Source organism: Bufo bufo, chromosome 3 (assembly GCF_905171765.1).
Source record: "Bufo bufo chromosome 3, aBufBuf1.1, whole genome shotgun sequence".
NCBI classification, from domain to species: domain Eukaryota; kingdom Metazoa; phylum Chordata; class Amphibia; order Anura; family Bufonidae; genus Bufo; species Bufo bufo.
The window spans coordinates 423,423,921-423,451,627 of NC_053391.1; the positions used below are offsets into that span (position 1 = coordinate 423,423,921).

General features: G+C 42.7%; 1 protein-coding gene across 21 annotated transcripts in view; it reads right to left on the bottom strand.

The window, feature by feature from the left end:
• LOC120995626 (ABI family member 3 binding protein) overlaps positions 1–27,707 on the bottom strand; it is a 409,717-nt gene that overhangs the window by 243,403 nt on the left and 138,607 nt on the right. The window lies entirely within an intron of this gene.

A 27,707-nucleotide genomic window follows, 5' to 3' on the forward strand; every position in this document is an offset into this window, starting at 1 on the left:
AATAATGACAAGGGTAACCCGCTGCTAATGTATGTTTGGAGGGATTAGTCCCCCGGGAGAGATTGCAGAGCACTGCCTCATCCTCCTAATTTGTGTATGTCTTAAGGCCTTGTGCATAGCCAAGGAAAATTGTGTAGCTAATAGTTCAGACAACAAGGTGACAAAGCGTAAAGCATGATTAGACCTTGGTGCTAGGAAGGGAATATAGGATGAAGCCACCCTTCTATTTGCGGGCGTCTCATAGCATTGTGGAGGGATTACAGTACATGACACCCCCACGCTCCATATACGACTGTGGCCACGTAGTGGAGTATTTGAGAGCTTTGTGCAGTATTTTTGGTTTATTGGTGCACTGCGAGAGGGAAAACTGTCGTTAGACACCGTACTCATATGGGCAGGAACCCTTTGATAGCCGTCTATATGTCAGTCTCTGTATGTGTATTTTCATGCAGCACTTACATTTTTCCCTGGTACCCTTAGAGCATACCCTAAGCACAAGCCGAGGGCGGATTGGTTTTTAAGTAAGGAGGAATGTAACTCCCCAGAGTGGCATTACTACTTCTGCACCCTGCTACTATCTTTAATGGGCTAATATAGTGTCATCCTATATATTTATTTCCAGGTCCTGTATAATGTGCATTTCTTTTTTTGCAACTCTTGTGTTCAAATGTAATGTACCTAGTTCACCGGCAGGTGGCAGCTAACATGACAGAGCTACAGGTACATAGAATGGAGCTTTCCATTCCATTCTAACACCCCCCTTTGTGGAGGAGTGGGCAAGTCCCACTTCCTGCAGCAAGGGTGGAGTTCAGTTCCTTGTCAGTCTAGCTTACCCCCTGCTAGGGCAAGGAAGCAAGGGCATGTCCCTGTCGGACGAGCCCTGTCTAGGCCAGCTAGAGCACCTTCAGCTCGGCTGGACTTGGAGGCAACAGCTTGAAGCCTCTGAAGCCAAAAGGAGTTTTCCCTGGCATGATTTAGAGACAGACCAGATTACAAAGTGAAGTACAGCATAAAGGAGAAGCTGAGTTCTATAGTCAGCCTGTCAGCACGGTAGAGCCAGAGAGCAACAGATGTAGCAGAAAGGAGTTTGCCTGCCACAGTTAATGCCAACGCCTGCTGGAACCAAGATAAAGTCTGTGAACTGTTGAAGAAATGTTTATTCAAGTAAAGCTGTTATTCAACTTCATTACAAGGTCTGAACTCAAGTTATTTCTTTAAACCCCTCAATTATCTTCCCCTATTTTTCTGCTTTCGGAGGGCAACGTCTGGGGTCCAGCGTATCCCGGTAGGAGCACCATGACATGTGCACAAACCATAAAGGGACATTTAGGCTACTTTACACCACTCTGGCATTCCTACACCTGGGTAACATCTACTATATCACTAAAAGGGGCCCTGTGCCCTCGTTGCTTCACTGCAACTGGCATCATGAAAAAAATGTACTTTAAGGGTCCCCTTGCCATGCGCCCGATGACTGCAGATGTGCTTCACTTCAAAGCGATTTCAGACCTTGCAACTTTAATTATGCATTTTAATATGAAAATGATTGTTTTTTCGAGAGTTTTATTTTCCAGTCTGTTACATTTAGAAAAAATATTCTTATATCTGTCATCTGCCAATGGAGCTGGTATATATCGATGACCTCCTTGGAATTTTTCACTGTAGTTTTCAAACGTATGGCAGAAAGGCAGTTTATCGTACATAGAAAACTAAATAAAAGGAACCTGTCACATTGAACAAGCAGTATTATCTGCAACCACATTATAAATCAGGGGCAGATGAGTTGAATTGTAGTTTTTATTGTCTTGTGGGAAAAAGAAAGAGTATAACTTTATTACTTTTTATTTCCTACTCATTCTGGGTTTGAAATACAAATAGTTGTCAGCTGATCATTCAGGCAACATCTATTACCCCAGACTTCACTATAAGTTTCATGTGTAATATCCAATATCTTCCATGTGCATTTGTATTTTTCTCGCTCCCATCAATATAAAGGACTATTCCTATCTGCAACATGGATAGGAATAGGACATGTTCTATAATTTGAGGCTACTTGGATCTCCAAAAAACACAGATGTGTGCATGGCCCCATAAAAATAACACGTGGATGAAAAATATGGTCTCTGCCATCTGTTGTAGTAACAATCTAACTTGGCCAATCCATCTTTTCCACAATATCTGCCATTGGAGGAAAGTCAGAAGATGACTATACAAATTAGAAATTTGGCTGACATTTACTTAATGTATAGTCTTCTTTAGAGTACAGCCACACGGTCAGGTTTCTGCATGCAATTTTGGAAGCCAAAATCAGGAGTGGATCATATAAGAAGAAAAAGTATAAAAAACAGATATGATTTAGTTTTTAGTTTTTTTAAATCACTCCTGGTTTTGGCTTTAAAAACTGCACACAGAAACCTGACCGAGTGGTCAAACACTTAGGAGTCCAGTTGGCTTTCCTACTCAGTGATTAAAAGGCTACAGTATTTCTGTATGTATAGTCACTGAGCGAGACCAACCACTGGATTCCTTAAAGGGGTGGTCTGGGTTCAGAGCTAAACCAGACCTATACCCTTCTTAACCCAGGCAGCCCCTCTGAGATGAGTACCTCCATTGCCCTGCACTGGATCGCGCAGGACAGGGTCTTTTTAAGCAGATCCGGTTACGTACCAGGTCTCTGCTAGGGAGAGCATCGGGTGCAGGGCATGGGAGAGCATCGGAGCATTAAATGCTCCGATGCTCATCTCAGGGGGGCTGCCTGGGTGAAGAAGGGGATATGTCCTGGTTGAGCTCTAAACCCAAACAACTCGTTTAAGCCAGATTGAACAATGAACTAAATATACTACTAAGGCACATCAGAAGTATGTATGTCACATTAAATGAAATCAAATTTATTGTTTCAGAGAGACTGTTATACATATGGATATTAACTGAGTTATCACATACTGTATTTCTATTTCCAAGCATAGAAATGATTGGAACAACAATAACAAAATAATCAGAGTTGTATTGAAACAGCATGCTTTGGAGTCAGACTATATTAGAGAAAAGGAGCTCAAGGGCTGTACTAGACCACTATTCTGAGAAAAGCTGGAAGGCAGAAAAATAGCTTTGAAAACCCTTTCTGTAATTGCAGTGTTTAACTCTTCTAGTGAATCTGTCACTGTTTGTACTAGAAAAATGCAAATATAATAACTTAAAAAGACAACTTTAACGGTCCAGCTGCTGCAAGGATGTACATTTCTCCAATCTTTACATATTACAAGACCATAATTCATTTAAACATTTACCTTAATATAATTTCAAATCAGTAATGTTTATAGTTATTACACCCATTTCTCCTAGATATTGTACAGATGTATTACAAGGAGATAATCACTATGAGTATGTGTAACACAAAGCATTAAAATTTTTTATAAACATAGTAACCAAATCTTTCTGATATACAGTGTTTAGGTTCTCAATTAATTATTTGGTGTTGATTCACGCTATATGTGCACTACACAATACTCTCTACATGTCCTTTTAATATTTTTAATTAAAAATTAGATTTGGAAAAATAAAAAACTACCAGCAGCTGCTCTGTCTGTTTCCTACAGTATCACTGTATATAATCTTTTAGTCCTCCTCCTGGGTGGGCCCGATCAGAGTTTGGGCCCCAAAGCAGCTTCTTCCCCTGCTTCCCCTATATTTACGCCAGTGCTCTGCACCCCCTATAGCTACGTTCCTGGGTCACAAACTCAAAAAATCAAATAACCATCAACATTGATCAAGTAAAATGTTTTTCTTTGACTACTTTTTCAGTGTCTGTGCTGTTTGTAAGGTGGAGATACACATAAACATTTAATTCATCTATATTCTACAGATCAGGGTGCGAATCAGTATTGTGTCAGGCTTAGCGCAGAACTGGGGGGTGACGGATGACATATATTCTCTCTTGGTGCTCTTTGTATCCCTGTGTTATGCAATGCCCTCAGGACCCAAACCAGACATAATACAGTGCATATTCTATTTCACTAGTGGGCCCAGTGCAAAGGGTGGTAAACCCCCCCTCCCCCTCCTGTCTGGCCAATTTAGATTAGTATATAGCAACAAATCTTTTGAATAAAGTAGTAGACTATGCTATTCCATACAACACCGTAACCCCTTCCTGACATGTGATGTACACATATGTCACATGTTGTCAGTGAGTGCATGGTTGGTGTCGAAAGTTTAATAAAAAAGTTTAATAAAATTTGCAAAAATACAACACAAATATTAAAAGCCCTCCCCCTTTTCAAATGTATCCATAAAAGTCCAACCTATTCAAATTTATATTTTTTTATCCCACATGGTGATCACTGTAAATATATATATATAATACTTGAACTGCTGCATTTTTGTTACCTCCTCTTCCAAGAAAAAAAACAATCAAAATGTTGTGTGAACCAGCCCTGGTCTTTAGACAGTGGATGGAGCTATGTAATTCTGGCACGTGTTACTGGTGCTGGAACTCCTGCAACAGCTGACATCTGCCCTGAGGGCACTGTGGCTATTAAAGGGGTTGCCCACTTTTCACTATTGATAACCTATCCTCAGGATAGGCCATCAATATCAGTCAGACCCCTGCAGATCAGCTGTTTCAAAGCACTGATGTCTCTGCTCTGCTAACCTGTACGCCGCAACAATTGCAGTGGTGAGCACGTGTAATTACAAGTATGGCGTCCCCATTTACTTCTATGGGACGGCTCTGTTCAAGTGAATACTACAGAGCCATCCCATAGAAGTAAATGCTTGTAATTACACCTGCTCACCTGCAGTTTCTGCGGCGAGCAGGTAAACAGAGAAGAAAAGGCAGTGCTAGTACGAGCGCTGCCTTCTCTTCAAACAGCTGATTGGTGGGGGTGTGGGGAGTCGGAACCCCACTGATCTGATATTGATGACATATCCTGAGGCTAGAGCATCAATAGTAAAAACCGGAAAACCCCTTTAATGTATGGTGGCACAGAAACAGTTGTGGAGACTGTGACTGTTGTAGGGAGCAAAGGCTGTTAGGGGGTACAGAGGTAGCTATGTGGATGCAGACACTTACAGTTGCTCTGTGGCTGTTAACCTCTTCAGGACACATGAGGTACCGGTACGGCATGTTGTCCTGGTACTTAAGGACACATGACGTACCGGTACGTCATGTATAGTTCCGATCACCGCCGCCCGGTGGGCGGTGATCGGGACCCGGTGCCTACTAAAATCATTGAGCAGGCACCTTGGCTAAATGTCCTGTGACCCCCCCATGTAGGCGGTCGCAGCAAACCGCAGGTCAATTCAGACCTGCGGTTTGCTGCGGTTTCGGGAGTTTCTGATCCCCGCGGTCTGTGACCGCGGGGATCAGAAACTTCAAATAACCTTTATTTAAATGTACCTCCCCCCTCCTGCTGCCCTCTTTGTTATCTGCCGGCGGGCGCAGCAGTGAGGGGGGGAGTGCGTCAGGGAGGGCGGGCGGGGTGGGCGGTGCTTGGGGGGGCGGGCAGGCATGCATGCGATCATCCGCCCACCCCTTCTCTCAGGATAGCGAGTGGTTTGCAGAAATGCCATGCGTTTAACCCCTTCCATGCCGTGGTCCGTAGGGACCGCTGTATGGAAAAGGTTAAGAGGGAGGGAGCTCCCTCCCTCTCCCATCGGGGGTTCCTGGGCCTTTTCAGCCCCCAATTCACAGGCGTCCGGCTGTCCATGGTACTGATCAGAGGCTGTCCATGGTGCTGATTAGATTTATGCTAAAGGCAGAAGTCTAATCAGACTTTGTAAAGTGAAAATACAGTACAGTACACTATATAGTGTACTGTACTGTATTATACAGAAATCAGACCCACTGGATCTTCAAGAACCAAGTTGGTCTGGGTCAAAAAAAAGTAAAAATAAACTGAAAAAAAAGTAAAAATCAAAAAACACATTTATCACTCATTAAAAATGAAAAAACTAAAATTCCCTACACATGTTTGATATCACCGCGTCCGTAACGACCTGATCTATAAAACGGTCATGTTACTTTACCCGCACGGTGAACGCCATAAAAAAAAGAAAAAAATATGATGAAATTGAAATTTTGCCCACCTTACTTCCCAAAGAAGGTAATAAAAGTGATCAAAAAAGTCGTATGTATACCAAAATAGTACCAATCAAACCGTAACCTCATCCCGCAAAAAATGAGACCCTACCTAAGATAATCGCCCAAAGACTGACAAAACTATGGCTCTCAGAATATGGAGACACTAAAACATGATTATTATTTTTTGTTTCAAAAATGAAATAATTGTGTAAAAATTACATAAATAAAAAAAAAGTATACATATTAGTTATCGCCGCGTCCGTAATAAACTGCTCTATAAAAATATCACATGACCTAACCCCTCAGGTGAATACCGTAAAAAAAAACAAAAAAAAAACGGTGTAAAAAAAGCATTTTTTTGTCACCTTACATCACAAAAAGTGTAATAGCAAGCGATCAAAAAGTCATACGCACCCCAAAATAGTGCCAATCAAACCATCATCTCATCCCACAAAAATCATACCCTACCCAAGATATTTGCCCAAAAACTGAAAAAACTATGGCTCTCAGACTATGGAGATACTAAAACATGATTTTTTTTGTTTCAAAAATGAAATCATTGTGTAAAACTTACATAAATAAAAAAATAGTATACATATTAGGTATCGCCGCGTCCTTGACAACCTTCTCTATAAAAATATTACATGATCTAACCTGTCAGATGAATGTTGAAAATAAAAACAAATAAAAACGGTGCCAAAACAGCTATTTCTTGTTACCTTACCTTACAAAAAGTGAAATATAGAGCAACCAAAAATCATATGTACCCTAAACTAGTACCAACAATACTGCCACCCTATCCTGTAGTTTCTAAAATGGGGTCAATTTTTGGGAGTTTCTACTCTAGAGGTGCATCAGGGGGGCTTCAAATTGGACATGGTGTCACAAAATTGGTCCAGCAAAATCTGCCTTCCAAAACCGTATGGCATTCCTTTCCTTCTGCACCCTGCCGTGTGCCCGTACAGCGGGTTACGACCACATATGGGGTGTTTCTGTAAACTACAGAATCAGAGCCATAAATATTGAGTTTTGTTTGGCTGTTAACCCTTGCTTTGTAACTTGAAATAAATTCTTAAAATGGAAAATCTGCCCAAAAAGTGAAATTTTTAAATTGTATCTCTATTTCCCATTAAATCTGGTGCAACACCTAAAGGGTTAGCAAAGTTTGTAAAATCAGTTTTGAATACCTTGAGGGGTTTAGTTTCTTAGATGGGATCACTTTTATGGAGTTTCTACTCTAGGGGTGCATCAGCGGGGCTTCAAATCGGACATGGTGTCAAAAAAAACAGTCCGGCAAAATCTGCCTTCCATAAACCATACGGCGCACCTTTCCCTCTACGCCCTACTGTGTGCCCGTACAGTAGTTTACGGCCACATATGGGGTGTTTCTGCAAACTACAGAATCGAGGCAATAAATATAGCATTTTGTTTGGCTGTTAACCCTTGCTTTGTTACTGGAAAAAATGGATTAAAATGGAAAATTTGCCAAAAAATTTAAATTCTCAAATTTCATCTCCATTTGCCAATAACTCTTGTGCAACACCTAAAGGGTTAACAAAGTTAGCAAAATCAGTTTTGAATACCTTGAGGGGTGTAGTTTCTTAGATGGGTCACTTTTATGGAGTTTCTACTCTAGGGGTGCATCAGGGGGGCTTCAAATGGGACATGGTGTAAATAAACCAGTCCAGCAAAATCTGCCTTCCAAAAACCATACGGCGCACCTTTCCCTCTACGCCCTACTGTGTGCCCATACAGTCGTTTACGGCCACATATGGGCTGTTTCTGCAAACTACAGAATCGGGGCAATAAATATAGCATTTTGTTTGGCTGTTAACCCTTGCTTTGTTACTGAAAAAAAATGAATTAAAATGGAAAATTTTAAATTCTGAAATTTTATCACTATTTGCCATTAACTCTTGTGGAACACCTAAAGGGTTAACGACGTTTGTAAAAATCAGTTTTGAATACCTTGAGGGGTGTAGTTTCTAGAATGGGGTCATTTTTGGGTGGTTTCTATTATGTAAGCCTCACAAAGTGACTTCAGACCTGAACTGGTCCCTAAAAAGTGGGTTTTTGAAAATGTTTGAAAAATTTCAAGATTTGCTTCTAAACTTCTAAGCCTTGTAACATCCCCCAAAAATAAAATATCATTACCAAATTGATCCAAACATGAAGTAGACATATGGGGAATGTAAAGTAATAACTATTTTTGTAGGTATTACTATGTATTATGGAAGTAGAGAAATTGAAACTTGGAAATTTGCAATTTTTTACAATTTTTTGGTAAATTTAGTATTTTTTTATAAATAAAAATGAATTTTTTTTACTTCACTTTACCAGTGTCATGAAGTACAATATGTTACGAAAAAACATTCTCAGAATGGCCTGGATAAGTCAAAGTGTTTTAAAGTTATCACCACTTAAAGTGACACTGGTCAGATTTGCAAAAAATGGCCTGGTCCTTAAGGTGAAATAAGGCTGTGTCCTTAAGGGGTTAAAGGGGGTTTTCCGAGATTTTTTTCCCTGACAACCTCTCAGGATAGGTAATCAGTATCTGATTGGTTGGAGTCTGACAATTATAGAGAGTGGTATCTGACTGGAAAAGTAACATTTTCATTTGACTTTGTCAGTAACTTGACAATTCCCACACAGTTCTTGTCAATTCTTGTCATTTGTTGAAATGTGCTGTTCTCTGTGGAAGCACAGATTTGTGTATGTAACCACTAACAAGAATTCTGAGGGAATACCTTCCTGAACTGGGCTTCACCTGAGGGGAGGCCATGCCCACTGAGCAAGACACCTGACACAGTAATGCAGTCACATGTAGGAGGCATCGGCAATCGGTTTTCTGTAGGCGATTAAGTAGACGAGAATACACCATGCTGCTTTTTGATAAATACGCACTGACCTCATTAACACCACTAAAACATCAGAAAACAAAATGCCGTGTATTCCGACATTTCCATATTTTACTATAAACTTTTAACATCTGAACAGCTGCTTTTTCACCAGTCCCCCAAAAAAAGAAAAAAATTTGAAAATGCAGACAATTCTGAATTATTTTAGAACAAGGGTGCATAAAGAAGCAGCAGTCATGGCATGGGTTCTTGGTTGTGTGTCATAAAGTGGATGCAGTTTTATAGCTAATTGCCACAGTTTCATGTGGTGATAAGTGTATTTTTTTTTATTTGATTTGGATGCGAATAAAGTCTACCTGAATCAAAAGGGCCCCAATTGCCTTGAAAAGTTGTGAATGACATTCTGGGTTCTCCTAGGACTGTACTCATTTCAAGCTCTTTAATGGCAAACCAGCATTGATAATCTTATGGGTAAACAAATGGCAGCTGAGGGTAACAAACAGCCTCTGTAACCCGTTGAACACATGGCGATTTTACATTTTTGTGTTTTTGTTTTTAATCTTTGCCTTCCCAGACGTATAACTTTTTTATTTTTCCATTCACGTAACAAAATGAAAGCTTGTTGTTTGTGGAACAAGTTGCACTTTCTAATGGCAACATTTAATATTGCATAAGATCTAGAGGGAAGCTTGGAAAAAATTCCACATGGGTTGGAATTGGAAAAAAATGCAATTATGCCACATTTTTATGGATTTCATTTTTATGGTTTCCCCTATGTGGTAAAATTTACTTAATGCCCTTCACTCTCCAGGTCAGTATGATTGCATTGATACCACATTTATATAGTTTTTTTGTGTTTTAATATTGAAAAAAAACTTTTTGGGGGAGATAAAGTGAAGAAAGAACTGCAAATCGACAATTTGGATATTTTTTTTCCATTGCAGCCTTCACCGTATGGGATAAATACGCTTGTATTTCAATGTTTAGCCATTTTGGGATGTGTTGGTGCATATAATCTTTATTTTTTTATTTTTTATTTTTACTATGGGGAAAGGGGGATGCTTTGAATTTTGTATATTTTTTATATTTTTAAAAACTTTTTTTTTAACTTTTTTACGCCCCCCCCATCCTTCCCTAAGGGATCTGATCATGCAATCCTTTGATTGTTTCTCTCATATACTACTGTGATTTATATATTCTAATGCAGCACCGTCACTTGCAGGCCTACAATGAAATTGACCTGTAGCTTTGTACAAGCTCCAGCCTATCACCCCCAGCAAATGGCTTCCCTGACACCAGCGCACGGAAGCCTTTCAGGCGACTGAAGTGCAGCGCTCGCAGGAAAAGCCACCTCAGATGCCAGGGTCACAACTGGCCATGGCATCTGAGGGTTTAAAGGTCTGACTGACAGCTAAGGCGGCACTCTGTTAAACATTGAAGAGTACGCAGCACTCGCATAAGCACTGCAGCCGCTTCAAACAGTTGATTTGTGGGTGTATTAGAAGTCAGACCCTGGATGATCTGATATTGATTATCTATCTTAAAGATAGATCCTCAATATCTGTGGGCCAGACAATCCATTTAAGTGTATTCAGTCATTTTGAACAATGTCCTTGAATTTCTAAAAATGACCATGAACTACGCAACTACAGCAGAGCTGTACTGGGCAGCAGTGTTTTGTACAGGAAACTAGTGCAGTCTATCATTTTACAATCTTGGGTGTTCTGCTATAGGTAAAATATTGATTTTAATTAAACTCTATTTAGACAATATTTTTATTTTTTATCCATTATATTCCATACATATTATACACCACAACTTAACTATTTGCTAAGTTCATCATCAAGCCATTTTATAGCTTACAGGTGACTATAGGAAGCACGCCAGCTGGAGTTCCCATCTTAAAAATCCATAAATCACTGTGCAAAGTAGCAGATTCTGAATAAAAATAACTGGCATTCTTTTCCAGCGTTATGGATCCATGGCCTTATGCTATTAAGTTTTTTTTCCCCAGGTGTTGGCAGTTAATACAAGTGCTGGATTTGTGCAACTACAAATATTAGTTTATGTCCTTGTTTCACTGCACACGACCGTAGTTCTGGTCCGCATCCGAGCCACAGTTTTTGCGGCTCGGGTGTGGACCCATTCACTTCAATGGGGCTGCAAAAGATGCGGACAGCACTCCGTGTGCTGTCCGCATCCGTTGCTCCATTCCGTGGCCCCGCAAAAAAATATAACATGTCCTATTCTTGTCCGTTTTGTGGACAAGAATAGGCATTTGTACAATGGGCCGCCAGTTCCGTTCCGCAAATTGCGGAAGGCACACGGGCGGCTTCCTTTTTTTGCGAATCTGCGGTTTGCGGACCTCAAAAAACGGCACGGTCGTGTGCATATAGCCTAATGAAGATGAACATGCTAAAACAACCGGTGGGTGCGATATTTTTATAAAGGCCAGATTACCTGCATTGTAACTTGACGGAGTCGGTTTCAGAGGAAACAGGTACATAGCAAATGTGGTGCTAATAATTTTTAAAAAAGGGGTCAAAAGGTGAACTTGGAAACTGCAGGTCTCAGTTTAACCTCTATTGGGGGTAACTGGTGTGAAGGTTTTATAAGTGATGGTGTCCTGGGGTATCTCAATGAAAATGAGTGTATACCGTTGTATTAGCATGGGTGTATGAGGGATCGGTCCTTTCAAACTAATGTGATCAGCTTCTATGAGCAGACTGGACCGGGGATGAGTCAGTGGATGTCATATATCTTGATTTTTTTCAAAGCATGTGATACTGTGCTGCATAAAAGTTTAGTACATAAAATAAGAATGCTTGGACTGGGGGAAAATGTCTGTATGTGGGTAAGTGATAAAAATAGAGACATTATAAAAAGAGCTTATCAAAGTGTACCTAAACTTAAATCCTAGTCTTAGTGTTCTAAAAATAATTATTATAATACATTGAAATTTTTAAAATCTTCCATGCAACATTTTTTTTACTGTTCTATGCGAAATAGGCACTCAAAAAGTGCTATTTATAGGAGTATGTATTCCCCTGTGGCCGCACTGAGCCCTGTATAGGCCGGAGTATCGCATCTACTGCCCGTACCAGTGCTAAAGCCTGGCATACATGGTCATACACGGGCACAAGCAGGAGAGCGATGTCTTATGTAAGCTCCTGACCTGTGCTTGCATCATTCAGCTCTGCTAATAGCCCTCTTACTACATCAGAATTTAGAGTATGGATATCATTTCTTCCCTAAAATAAGGCTATTGGCTTCTACTGCAAGGGTCTTTTAGCCTTCCTTTGGAACAACTTAATAAGCTGAAGTGGATGGACATAGGTCTTTTTTCAGATTTACAGACTACAGTACATTACTATGTTACCTTTAGGATGCCGTGTAAAGGTCAGTAGGTCAGTCACTGATTGTTAAGTATTCAGCAGGTTTAGAACAATGGACATGTGATAATATGATATACCTGGAGGCACAATTGTGATAGCGACATACTTTATACTAGTTTTGTGACCTTAAGCTACTTAATCTCAATCATCTTCTTTATCAGTATGCAAAGATTAATTACCCAGGTTTATGTACAAACATCAAAGACCTAAGGCTGACCAGGGAAAGGTCAGAACAAAAATAAAATCCTTGGGCAGGTCATGCCTTCAGCAGTTGCAATTTTTATGTTGCAAAGACGTTTATTTATGGACATGGAATGGATCCTAGTCTTAGCCTGCTGTAGCAAAGGACGGAAAATCAAGACCTAGCAAGTAGATCTTTTAAAAAAGTATTATTATTTGTTCAGTAGCTACATTAAAAGTGTTCAGTTGTTTCTTAAACAATATTAAAAAAAATAAAACTATAGTTTCATTCTGAATAGCTGCCGATACAAATATTTCTTGCTGGCGGATAAGGCTACTTTCACAATAGCATTTCTATTTTCCGGTATTGAAATACGTCATAGGGTCTCAAATTGTCAATGGGGACAAAACGTAACTGAACAGCACAGAATGCTCCAAAATGCATTCCATTCCGTTCTCATACAGGAGAGCAAACCGCAGCATGTTGCGGTTTGCTTTCCGTCCTGGGATACGGATCATGACCCACAATGCAAGTCAATGGGGACGGATCCGTTTTCTCGGACACAATCTGACACAATAGAAAACTGATCCGTCCCCCATTGACTTTTAATGGAGTTCATGACGGATCCGTCTTGGGTATGTTAAAGATAATACAACCGGATCTGTTCCTAACGGATGCAGATGAGTATTATCAGTAACGGAAGCGTTTTTGCTGAGCCCTGCCGGATCCAGCAAAAACGCTAGAGTGAAAGTAGCCTAACATGCTGGATCCACAAACATTCAGAAGTGCATGTGTCCTATCTTAAGAAACAGGGTCAGTTTGTGCTTACTTATGATGTGTTTTAAGTCAAACTGGCTTCTTCATCAGGTACAACATAAGAATGTATTGCCACGTTCTTAAGAACCTGCTGTATAAAAAAAATCACATGACCTAACCGCTCAGGTGAACACTGTAAAAAAAAAAAAAAAAAAGGGTGTCCAGAAAGCCATTTTTTGTCACCTTACATCACAAAAAGTGTAATACCAAGCGATCAAAAAGCCAGTCGCCCAAAAAATAAAAAAAAGATGGCTTTCAGAATATGGAGACATGTTTTATTATGTAAAACTGAAACAAACAACAACAAAAAAGTAGTTATATTTGGTATTGTCGTGTCCGTAACAACATGCTCTATAAAAATACCACATGATCTGACCTGTCAGATGAACCTTTTTAATAACAAAAAATAAAAACAGTGCCAAAACAGCAATTTTTTGTTACCTTGCATCACAAAAAGTGTAATATAGAGCAATCAAAATTCGTATGTACCCTAATATAGTACCAACAAAACTGCCACCTTATCCCATAGTATCCAAAATGGAGTCATTATTTGGGAGTTTCTACTCTAGGGGTGCATCAGGGGGTCTTCAAATGTGACATGGCAACTTAAAATTATCCCAGTGAAATTTGCCTTCCAAAACCCATATGGCATTCCTCTCCTTCTGCGCCCTGCCGTTTACGACCACATGTGGGGTGTTTCTGTAAACTACAGAATCAGGGTAATAAATATAAACAAATTTTGGCTGTTAACCCTTGCTTTGTTACTGGAAAAAATTATTTAAAATGGAAAATATGTCAAAAAAGTTAAAATCTGAAATGTCATCTACATTTTCCTTTAATTCTTGTGAAACACCTAAAGGGTTAACAAAGTTTGTAAAATCAGTTTTGAATACCTTGAGGGGTGTAGTTTCTAAAATGGGGTCATTTATGGGTGGTTTATATTATGTAAGCCTCACAAAGTGACTTCAGACCTGAACTGGTCCTGAAAAAGTGGGTTTTGGAAATTTTCTGAAAAATTTCAAGATTTGCTTCTAAACTTCTAAGCCTTCCAACGTCCCAAAAAATGAAAATTTACACAATTATCCAAACATGAAGTAGACATATGAAAAATGTAAAGTAATAACTACTTTAGGAGGTATCACTATCTGTTTTAAAAGCAGAGAAATTGAAATTTAGAAAATTGCAAATTTTTCTAAATTTTGTGTAAATAATTTTTTTTTATAAAAAAAAAGAAATATTTTGACTCAATTTATTGTCATGAAGTACAATATGTGACGAAAAAAAAAATATTTCAGAATGGCCTGGATAAGTAAAAGCGTTTTAAAGTTATTATCACATAAAATGACACTGGTCAGATTTGCAAAAAATGGCCTGATCCTTAAGGTGAAAAATGGCTGTGTCCTGAAGGGGTTAAGGAATGTGAATTCATAAATATTTTTCTAAAAACTAAACTAGCTAAAGCCATAGCTCTGTAGAGGCTGTCATGGCTTTGGCAACATTTACAACAGGGAAAAAGATTTACTGCTACCAAGGTGGATGTGAAAATCCCATGACATAATAATGCTTCATTAGATCAGTCAGGAGAAAATATGAGTGGAAATTGAATTATGTAAAAATGATGGAATACAGCTTTTTTAAACTGAACAATTTCCTCCTTTATGTTTATTTTATACCTTTGCTGCTTAGATTTTCCTACATAAATTGTACATGAGAAAGATATATTTCTCTCATAAAACATACAGTACTTGCCTTAGAGATCTCTGCTGATTAATCTTTAGTGACAACGTACATTAGGTGACCACAACCAAAGCTAAGTTGCAGATTCTGACATCATGATTTAATAACTTCATATATCTCAATACACATTGTTTCATCTTTAATATAGTCTTTATTATTTATAACACCCTACAAATAGAACTCACCTGTGGCTAGTGTAATACACTGACCCTATTCTTTTATACTTAAAGTATAGCTGTCATATATTTTTTTATTTGCTAGTTTATTAGAGCTAGGCATGTATACCTGAGTTAGTCTGTCAATGATTGTCAGAAGATCTGCAATTACCTAATAATAACAGCTTTCATTAATGTTCCCTGTCCCTTTCACTGCTCCCTTAAGAGACCGTTGCTATGGCTTGTCTGTCTGTGGCTAGGAAGACAGAGGGGCGTTCCTTCACACTACATGCCTACTTTAGGCTTCAGAGTGAGGAGGCGTGTCTCTCAGAAATCCAGGGGCGTTGCTAGGGTCTGAAAACATCCGGGGCACAAGCCCACTGTATCACGCCCTGTGAAGCCACGCCCCCACCCCATGAAGTCACACACCCATCACCGGGGGGGGCTTCACAGTAGTTATTGACCCCTTTCAGTAGTCCCCCTTCACAGTATTTACAGGGAGTGCAGAATTATTAGGCAAGTTGTATTTTTGAGGATTAATTTTATTATTGAACAACAACCATGTTCTCAATGAACCCAAAAAACTCATTAATATCAAAGCTGAATATTTTTGGAAGTAGTTTTTAGTTTGTTTCTAGTTTTAGCTATTTTAGGGGGATATCTTTGTGTGCAGGTGACTATTACTGTGCATAATTATTAGGCAACTTAACAAAAAACAAATATATACCCATTTCAATTATTTATTTTTACCACTGAAACCAATATAACATCTCAACATTCACAAATATACATTTCTGACATTCAAAAATAAAACAAAAACAAATCAGTGACCAATATAGCCACCTTTCTTTGCAAGGACACTCAAAAGCCTGCCATCCATGGATTCTGTCAGTGTTTTGATCTGTTCACCATCAACATTGCGTGCAGCAGCAACCACAGCCTCCCAGACACTGTTCAGAGAGGTGTACTGTTTTCCCTCCTTGTAAATCTCACATTTGATGATGGACCACAGGTTCTCAATGGGGTTCAGATCAGGTGAACAAGGAGGCCATGTCGTTAGATTTTCTTCTTTTATACCCTTTCTTGCCAGCCACGCTGTGGAGTACTTGGACGCGTGTGATGGAGCATTGTCCTGCATGAAAATCATGTTTTTCTTGAAGGATGCAGACTTCTTCCTGTACCACTGCTTGAAGAAGGTGTCTTCCAGAAACTGGCAGTAGGACTGGGAGTTGAGCTTGACTCCATCCTCAACCCGAAAAGGCCCCACAAGCTCATCTTTGATGATACCAGCCCAAACCAGTACTCCACCTCCACCTTGCTGGCGTCTGAGTCGGACTGGAGCTCTCTGCCCTTTATCAATCCAGCCACGGGCCCATCCATCTGGCCCATCAAGACTCACTCTCATTTCATCAGTCCATAAAACCTTAGAAAAATCAGTCTTGACGTTTCAGCTTGTGTGTCTTGTTCAGTGGTGGTTGTCTTTCAGCCTTTCTTACCTTGACCATGTCTCTGAGTATTGCACACCTTGATGTTGCAGCTCTGAAATATGGCCAAACTGGTGGCAAGTGGCATCTTGGCAGCTGCACGCTTGACTTTTCTCAGTTCATGGGCAGTTATTTTGCGCCTTGGTTTTTCCACACGCTTCTTGCGACCCTGTTGACTATTTTGAATGAAACGCTTGATTGTTCGATGATCACGCTTCAGAAGCTTTGCAATTTTAACCCCTTAAGGACCGGGCTCATTTTCACCTTAAGGACCAGGCCATTTTTTGGAAATCTGACCAGTGTCACTTTAAGTGCTAATAACTTTAAAACGCTTTGACTTATCCAGGCCGTTCTGAGATTGTTTTTTCGTCACATATTGTACTTCATGACACTGGTAAAATGAAGTCAAAAAAATTATTTTTTTTTGCACAAAAAAATACCTAATTTACCAAAAATTTGGAAAAATTTGCAAATTTCAAAGTTTCAGTTTCTCTACTTCTGTAATACATAGTAATACCCCAAAAAATTGTGATGACTTTACATTCCCCATATGTCTACTTCATGTTTGAATTGTTTTGGGAATGATATTTTATTTTTTGGGGATGTTATAAGGCTTAGAAGTTTAGAAGCAAATCTTGAAATTTTTCAGAAATTTACAAAAACTCAATTTTTAGGGACCAGTTCAGGTCTGAAGTCGATTTGCGAGGCTTACATAATAGAAACCACCCAAAAATGACCCCATCTAAGAAACTACACCCCTCAAGGTATTCAAAACTGATTTTGCATACATTATTAACCCTTTAGGTGTTGCACAAGAGTTATTGGCAAATGGGGAGGAAATTTGAGAATTTAATTTTTTTGTCAAATTTTTCATTTTAACACATTTTTTCCACTAACAAAGCAAGGGTTAACAGCCAAACAAGACTGTATCGTTATTGCCCTGACTCTGCCGTTTACAGAAACACCCCATATGTGGCCGTAAACTACTGTACGGGCACACAGTAGGGCGTAGAGTGAAAGGTGCGCCGTTTTGTTTTTGGAGGGCTGATTTTTATGGACTGGTTTTTTGACACCATGTCCCATTTGAAGCCCCCTGATGCACCCCTAGAGGAGAAACTCCCTAAAAGTGACCCCATCTAAGAAACTACACCCCTCAAGGTATTCAAAACTGATTTTACATACGTCGTTAACCCTTTAGGTGTTGCACAAGAGTTATTGGCAAATGGGGATGAAATTTGAGAATTTCATTTTTTTGCCTAATTTTCAATTTTAACCCATTTTTTCCACTAACAAAGCAAGGGTTAACAGCCAAACAAGACTGTATCTTTATTGCCCTGACTCTGCTGTTTACATAAACACCCCATATGTGGCCGTAAACTACTGTACGGCCACACAGCGGGGCGCAGAGTGAAAGGTGCGCCGTTTGGTTTTTGGAAGGCTGATTTTGCTGGACTGTTTTTTTGACACCATGTCCCATTTGAAGCCCCCCTGATGCACCCCTAGAGTAGAAACTCCATAAAAATGACCCCATCTAAGAAACTACACCCTTCAAGGTATTCAAAACTGATTTTACAAACGTTGTTAACCCTTTAGGTGTTGCACAAGATTTAATGGAAAATAGAGACACAATTTTAAAATTTCAAATTTTTGGCAGATTTTCCATTTTAATATTTTTTTTCCAGTTACAAAGCAAGGGTTAACAGCCAAACAAAACTCATTATTTATGGCCCTGATTCTGTAGTTTACAGAAACACCCCATATGTGTTCGTAAACCGCTGTACGGGCACACGGCAGGGCGCAGAAGGAAAGGAATGCCATACGGTTTTTGGAAGGCAGGTTTTGCTGGACTGTTTTTTTGACACCATGTCCCATTTGAAGCCCCCTGATGCACCCCTAGAGTGGAAACTCCAAAAAAGTGACTCCATTTTAGAAACTACGGGATAGGGTGGCAGTTTTGTTGGTACTAGTTTAGGGTACATATGATTTTTGGTTGCTCTATATTACACTTTTTGTGCAGCAAGGTAACAAGAAATAGCTTTTTTGGCACGTTTTTTTTTTTTGTTATTTACAACATTCATCTGACAGGTTAGATCATGTGGTAATTTTATAGAGCAGGTTGTCACGGATGCGGCGGTACCTAATATGTATACATTTTTTTTATTTATGTAAGTTTTATACAATAACTTCATTTTTAAAACCAAAAAAATGTTTTAGTGTTTCCATTATCTAAGAGCCATAGTTTTTTCAGTTTTTGGGCGATTATCTTGAGTAGGGTCTCATTTTTTGCGGGATGAGATGACGGTTTGATTGGCACTATTTTGGGGTGCATATGACTTTTTGATCGCTTGGTATTACACTTTTTGTGACGTAAGATGGCAAAAAATGGCTTTTTTTTACACTGTTTTTATTTTTATTTTTTTACGGTGGTCATCTGAGGGGTTAGGTCATGTGATATTTTTATAGAGCCGGTCGATACGGACGCGGCGATACCTAATATGTATACTTTTTTTTTATTTATGTAAGTTTTACACAATGATTTCATTTTTGAAACAAAAAAAAATCATGTTTTAGTGTTTCCATAGTCTAAGAGCCATAGTTTTTTCAGCTTTTGGGCGATTATCTTGAGTAGGGTCTCATTTTTTGCGGGATGAGATGACGGTTTGATTGGTACTATTTTGGCGTACATGCGACTTTTTTGATCACTTTTATTACCTTTTTTGGGAAGTAAGGTGGGCAAAATTTCAATTTTCTCATAGTTTTTATTTTTTTATTTTTATGGCGTTCACCGTGCGGGGAAAGTAACATGACCATTTTATAGATCAGGTCGTTACGGACGCGGCGATACCTAATATGTGTAGTTTATTTTATTTTTTTAATTTTTATTCAGTGATAAATGTTATTTTTTTTTATCTTAACTTTTTTCACTTTTTTTTACATTTTTTTGACCCAGACCCGCTTGGTTCTTGAAGATCCAGTGGGTCTGATGTCTGTATAATACAGTACAGTACAATATATATTGTTCTGTACTGTATTTTACTTACACTGAACAGATCTATGCTTTCAGCATAGATCTGTTCAGCACCATGGACAGCAGGACGCCTGAGCAGGCGTCCTGTTGCCATGGGAACCCTCCCCGTCTGCTCAGAACTTCGCAGACGGGGAAGGGTAAGCACAGGGCTGAGGGGGGCTCTCTGGGGGCTCTCTCCCTCTCCATCGGGGGGCTGCAAAGGCACAGCAGCCCCCCGATGGAGAGGGAGGGAGCTCCCTGACCGATGACAGTTAACTTTTTCCATACAGCGGTCCGTACGGACCGCGGTATGGAAAGGGTTAAACGTCTGACATCTGCACAGATGTCAGCCGTTTATACCAGGGTACCAGCAATGTGCTGGCACCCTGGTATACCCACTAGAAGCCAACGATCATTCATGGGGAGGCGGGCGGGGGATCGCGATCCCGCCTGCCGCACCGCCCGCCTCCCGCAACGCCCCCACCGCATGCGACACCCCCCCCGCACCACCCGCCGGCATCAAATCATGCAGGGGTGCAGGGGGGGGTGAAAAATATAGATTTTAGCCACTCTAAAGTTTCTGATCGCCGCGGTCAGGGACCGCGGGGATCAGAAACTGCAAAAAGCGCAGCAAACCGCAGGTCTGAATTGACCTGCGGTTTGCTGCGATCGCCGACACGGGGGGGTCACATGACCCCCCCTGGCGTTGTCACAGGATGCCGGCTGAAGGATTTCAGCCGAAATCCCGTTCCGTTTAACCCCTCGGGCGCCGGAATACAGATTTTAAGTCAGGACGTACCGGTACGTCCTGTGTCCTTAAGGACTCGGGAAATAGGGCGTACCGGTACGTCCTATGTCCTTAAGGGGTTAAGAGTGCTGCATCCCTCTGCAAGATATCTCACTATTTTTGACTTTTCTGAGCCTGTCAAGTCCTTCTTTTGACCCATTTTGCCAAAGGAAAGGAAGTTGCCTAATAATTATGCACACCTAATATAGGGTGTTGATGTCATTAGACCACACCCCTTCTCATTACAGAGTTGCACATCACCTAATATGCTTAATTGGTAGTAGGCTTTCGAGCCTATACAGCTTGGAGTAAGACAACATGCATAAAGAGGATGATGTGGTCAAAATACTCATTTGCCTAATAATTCTGCACGCAGTGTATTAATCCTTTTCAGCAGTCCTCCCTTTAGTGAATGGGGGACTGCTAAAAAGGGGTTAATAACTACTCTGAAGGGCCTAGCCTTCTGGGCAACCCCACAGATCATCCCCCCACCCCCTTGTACTTTAACCCTTTCAGCAGTCCCCCTTCACAGTAGTTAATAACCCCTTTCATCAGTCCCCCCTTCAGTGAATGGGGGACTGCTGAAATGGGTTAATAACTACTGTGAAGGGCCTAGCCGTCTGGGCAACCCCACAGATCTTCCCCCCACCCCCCTTGTACTTTAACCCCTTTCAGCAGTCCCGCCTTCACAGTAGTTATTAACCCCTTCAGTAGGGATGAGCGAACCCAAACTGTATAGTTCGGGTTCGTACCAAATTTTGGGGTGTCCATGACACGGACCCGAACATTTTCGTAAAAGTCCGGGTTCGGTGTTCGGCGCTTTCTTGGCACTTTTTGAAAGGCTGCAAAGCAGCCAATCAACAAGCGTCATACTACTTGCCCCAAGAGGCCATCACAGCCATGCCTACTATTGGCATGGCTGTGATTGGCCAGTGCAGCATGTGACCCAGCCTCTATTTAAGCTGGAGTCACGTAGCGCCGCACGTCACTCTGCTCTGATCAGTGTAGGGAGAGGATGCAGCTGCTGCTGTTAGGGCGAGATTAGGCAGGGATTTATTTACTGAAGTGATCGATATACAGCTGTGTATCATACAACCTCTGCTATTCAATTGCTTACTGTTTTAAGGCTGCCCAGAGCATTTTTCAGTCACTTTTTTCTGGGGTGATCGGCAGCCATTTAGTGTCTTGTGGTGCGCCAGCACAAGCTGCCACCAAGTCCATTTTTAACCATCAATAGTGTGTTGTTTTTTTTTGCTATATCCTACATCAGGGGCTTGGCTGTGCTTGCTATTTTATTGAGGGGTAAAATACAATTGCCAAAATAGCAGTACCCTAAATCTGGTGTTTCAGCTGTGGCTAGCCAATTGTAATACTGTCTGCTGTCTGCCGAAGCACAGTTTTTGTTCTGGGTTGAATACAATTCCCAACTTAGCAATTCCCTAAATTAGTGGTTTCTGCTCTATCAGGCCAAGGTTAAATCTATCCATAAAAGGGTATATTAGATTGAAGGTGCGGATAGGGTCATCCTCAATAACTTCACACGCTACCGTGCATTTCCAAGTCTAATTCTGTCCGTAAAAGGGATACCTGTCATCCAGCGCCTAAATACTAGGCCTACAATTTATATTCAGCTAAATCTGTCGTTACTGCTGTGCCTGTATTAGTGTAATACGGTACCTAAATAGATAGCCAGATAGTGTTAGGTGCCTGTAAAAAAAAGGCCTGAATTTAAATTCAATACATTGGGCCAAATAATTTTTTTCTTATTATGGTGAACGGTAACAATGAGGAAAACATCTAGTAAGGGACGCGGACATGGTCGTGGTGGTGTTAGTGAACCCTCTGGTGCTGGGAGAGGACATGGCCGTTCTGCCACAGCCACACGTCCTAGTGAACCAACTACCTCAGGTCCCAGTAGCCACCAGAATTTACAGCGATATTTGGTGGGGCCCAATGCCGTTCTAAGGATGGTAAGGCCTGAGCAGGTACAGGCATTAGTCAATTGGGTGGCCGACAGTGGATCCAGCACGTTCACATTATCTCCCATCCAGTCTTCTGCAGAAAGCGCACAGATGGTGCCTGAAAACCAAGCCCATCAGTCTGTCACATCACCCCCATGCATATCAGGGAAACTGTCTGAGCCTCAAGTTATGCAGCAGTCTCTTATGCTGTTTGAAGACTCTGCTGGCAGGGTTTCCCAAGGGCATCCACCTAGCCCTTCCCCAGGGGTGGAAGAGATAGAATGCACTAACGCACAACCACTTATGTTTCCTGATGAGGACATGGGAATACCACCTCAGCACGTCTCTGATGATGACGAAACACAGGTGCCAACTGCTGGGTCTTTCTGCAGTGTGCAGACTGAACAGGAGGTCAGGGAGGAAGACTGGGTGGAAGACGATGCAGGGGACGATGAGATCCTAGACCCCACATGGAATGAAGGTCGTGCCACTTCGGAGGAAGAGGCAGTGGTGAGACCGAGCCAACAGCGTAGCAAAAGAGGGAGCAGTGGGCAAAAGCAGAACACCCGCTGCCAAGAGAGTCCGTCTGCTACTGGCCACCGCCATCTGGGACCGAGCACCCCAAAGGCAGCTTCAAGGAGTTCCCTGGCGTGGCAGTTCTTCAAACAATGTGCTGACGACAAGACCCGAGTGGTTTGCACGCTGTGCCATCAGAGCCTGAAGCGAGGCATTAACGTTCTGAACTTTAGCACAACCTGTATGACCAGGCACCTGCATGCAAAGCATGAACTGCAGTGGAGTAAACAACTTAAAAACAAGGAACTCACTCAGGCTCCCCCTGCTACCTCTTCTGCCGCCGCCTCGGTGTCTTCCTCCGCCTCTGGAGGAACGTTGGCACCTGCCGCCCAGCAAACAGAGGATGTACCAACAACACCACCACCTCCGTCACCAAGCATCTCAACCATGTCACACGGCAGTGTTCATCTCTCCATCTCACAAACATTTGAGAGAAAGCGTAAATTCCCACCTAGCCACCCTCGATCCCTGGCCCTGAATGCCAGCATTTCTAAACTACTGGCCTATGAAATGCTGTCATTCAGGCTGGTGGACACAGACAGCTTCAAACAGCTCATGTCGCTTGCTGTCCCACAGTATGTTGTTCCCAGCCGCCACTACTTCTCCAAGAGAGCCGTGCCTTCCCTGCACAACCAAGTATCCGATAAAATCAAGTGTGCACTGCGCAACGCCATCTGTGGCAAGATCCACCTAACCACAGATATGTGGACCAGTAAGCACGGCCAGGGACGCTATATCTCCCTAACTGCACACTGGGTAAATGTAGTGGCGGCTGGGCCCCAGGCGAAGAGCTGTTTGGCGCACGTCCTTCCGCCGCCAAGGATCGCAGGGCAACATTCTTTGCCTCCTGTTGCCTCCTCCTCCTACTCGGCTTCCTCCTCCTCTTCTTCCACCTGCTCATCCAGTCAGCCACACACCTTCACCACCAACTTCAGCACAGCCCGGGGTAAACATCAGCAGGCCATTCTGAAACTCATATGTTTGGGGGACAGGCCCCACACCGCACAGGAGTTGTGGCGGGGTATAGAACAACAGACCGACGAGTGGTTGCTGCCGGTGAGCCTCAAGCCCGGCCTGGTGGAGTGTGATAATGGGCGAAATCTCGTTGCAGCTCTGGGACTAGCCGGTTTGACGCACAACCCTTGCCTGGCGCATGTGCTGAATTTGGTGGTGCAGAAGTTCATTCACAACTACCCAGACATGTCAGAGCTGCTGCATAAAGTGCGGGCCGTCTGTGCGCGCTTCCGGCTTTCACATCCTGCCGCTGCTCGCCTGTCTGCGCTACAGCGTAACTTCGGCCTTCCCGCTCACCGCCTCATATGCGACGTACCCACCAGGTGGAACTCCACCTTGCATATGCTGGACAGACTGTGCGAGCAGCAGCAGGCCATAGTGGAGTTTCAGCTGCAGCACGCACGGGTCAGTCGCACTGCGGAACAGCACCACTTCACCACCAATGACTGGGCATCCATGCGAGACCTGTGTGCCCTGTTGCGCTGTTTCGAGTACTCCACCAACATGGCCAGTGGCGATGACGCCGTTATCAGCGTTACAATACCACTTCTATGTCTCCTTGAGAAAACACTTAGGACGATGATGGAAGAGGAGGTGGCCCAGGAGGAGGAGGAGGACTAGGAAGAGGGGTCATTTTTAGCACTTTCAGGCCAGTCTCTTCGAAGTGACTCAGAGGGAGGTTTTTTGCAACAGCAGAGGCCAGGTACAAATGTGGCCAGACAGGGCCCACTACTGGAGGACGAGGAGGACGAGGATGAGGAGGAGGTGGAGGAGGATGAGGATGAAGCATGTTCACGGCGGGGTGGCACCCAACGCAGCTCGGGCCCATCACTGGTGCGTGGCTGGGGGGAAACGCAGGACGATGACGATACGCCTCCCACAGAGGACAGCTTGTCCTTACCTCTGGGCAGCCTGGCACACATGAGCGACTACATGCTGCAGTGCCTGCGCAACGACAGCAGAGTTGCCCACATTTTAACGTGTGCGGACTACTGGGTTGCCACCCTGCTGGATCCCCGGTACAAAGACAATGTGCCCACCTTACTTCCTGCACTGGAGCGTGATAGGAAGATGCGCGAGTACAAGTGCACGTTGGTAGACGCGCTACTGAGAGCATTCCCAAATGTCACAGGGGAACAAGTGGAAGCCCAAGGCGAAGGCAGAGGAGGAGCAAGAGGTCGCCAATGCAGCTGTGTCACGGCCAGCTCCTCTGAGGGCAGGGTTAGCATGGCAGAGATGTGGAAAAGTTTTGTCAACACGCCACAGCTAACTGCACCACCACCTGATACGGAACGTGTTAGCAGGAGGCAACATTTAACTAACATGGTGGAACAGTACGTGTGCACACCCCTCCACGTACTGACTGATGGTTCGGCCCCATTCAACTTCTGGGTCTCCAAATTGTCCACGTGGCCAGAGCTAGCCTTTTATGCCTTGGAGGTGCTGGCCTGCCCGGCGGCCAGCGTTTTGTCTGAACGTGTATTCGGCACGGCAGGGGGCGTCATTACAGACAAACGCAGCCGCCTGTCTACAGCCAATGTGGACAAGCTGACGTTCATAAAAATGAACCAGGCATGGATCCCACAGGACCTGTCCATCCCTTGTGCAGATTAGACATTTATAACTACCTCCCCTTAACCATATATTATTGTACTCCAGGGCACTTCCTCATTCAATCCTTTTTTTATTTTCATTTTACCATTATATTGCGGGGCAACCCAAAGTTGAATGAACCTCTCCTCTGTCTGGGTGCCGGGGCCTAAAAATATCTGACAGTGGCCTGTTCCAGTGTTGGGTGACATGAAGCCTGATTCTCTGCTATGACATGAAGCCTGATTCTCTGCTATGGGACCTCTCTCCTCTGTCTGGATGCCGGGGCCTAAATATCTGACAATGGCCTGTTCCAGTGGTGGGTGACGTGAAGCATGATTCTCTGCTATGACATGAAGCCTGATTCTCTGCCATGAGACCTCTCTCCAATTGATATTGGTTAATTTTAATTTATTTTATTTTTATTTTAATTAATTTCCCTATCCACATTTGTTTGCAGGGGATTTACCTACATTTTGCTGCCTTTTGCAGCCCTCTAGCCCTTTCCTGGGCTATTTTACAGCCTTTTTGGTGCCGAAAAGTTCGGGTCCCCATTGACTTCAATGGGGTTCGGGTCGAGTTCGGATCCCGAACCCGAACATTTCCGGGAAGTTCGGCCGAACTTCTCGAACCCGAACATCCAGGTGTTCGCTCAACTCTACCCTTCAGTGAATGGGGGACTGATGAAAGGGGTTAATAATTACTGTGAAGTGACTAGCCATCTGGGCAACCCCACAGATCATCCCCCCACCCCCCTTGTACTCTAACTCTTTTCAGAAGTCCCGCCTTCACAGTAGTTATTAACCCCTTTCAGCAGTCCCCCCTTCAGTGAATGGGGGACTGCTGAAAGGGGTTAATAACTACTGTGAAGGGCCTAGCCGCCTGGGCAACCCCACAGATCATCCCCTCATCCCCCTTGTACTTGTTCCGCTGATCCACTGGCTGCATGGGCATGAGTTCAGTCACTTCGGTGTGCAATCCCGTCCTGCGGCGCGTGATCCCACAAGACCCGTGACCTTCAGTGAATGGGGGACTGCTGAAAGGGGTTAATAACTACTATGAAGAGCCTAGCCATCTGGGCAACCCCACAGATCATCCCCCCAACCCCCTTGTACTTTAACCCCTTTCAGCAGTCCCGCCTTCACAGTAGTTATTAACCCCTTTCAGCATTCCCCCCTTCAGTGAATGGGGGACTGCTGAAAGGGGTTAATAACTACTGTGAAGTGACTAGCCATCTGGGCAACCCCGCAGATCATCCCCCCACCCCCTTGTACTTTAACCCTTTTCAGCAGTCCCGCCTTCACAGTAGTTATTAACCCCTTTCAGCAGTCCCCCCTTCAGTGAATGGGGGACTGCTGAAAGGGGTTAATAACTACTGTGAAGGGCCTAGCCGCCTGGGCAACCCCACAGATCATCCACTCATCCCCCTTGTACTTGTTCCGCTGATTCGCTGGCTGCATGGGCATGAGTTCAGTCACTTCGGTGTGCAATCCCGTCCTGCGCCGCGTGATCCTGAAGACCTGTGACCTACAGCGGCGGGACTCGTGGGATCAGGCGCTGCAGGACGGGATTGTGCACCAAAGTGACTGAACTCATGCTCGTGCAGCCCGTAAGTAGCAGAACAAGTACAAGGCTACAGCAAGTGTGCATGGGAAGTGAGGGAAAGCAGTTTTGGCCTCAGAGAACTGGCAGAGGAGCCATCTTGAGAAGGTCCTCATATTGTAAATGTTTAAACAGCCGTGACTAAGGGAAAAACTCAAGGAAAACAGTGGTATGTGAAGAAACTAAAGATTGCTCTATACATAATGCTGCTGCAGCAGTAACATATGCTCCAAAAAATTTTTTTTAGGAAAACCTGACAGTTACCCTTTAAAACATGCTAAATTTGTCTCAGTGTCCTAGAGGTAAATGGTAAATAAAGTATCTATTCATTTCGCTGTTTAGTTATTGTGTATAATATATATTTTATATATTTTTTGAAAGTAAATACTGTTGTAGTTTATTTGCCTTTTACTAAATTGCAATCACTCTCCCTGGAACACATATAGTACTGTAAGAGCTGGGATA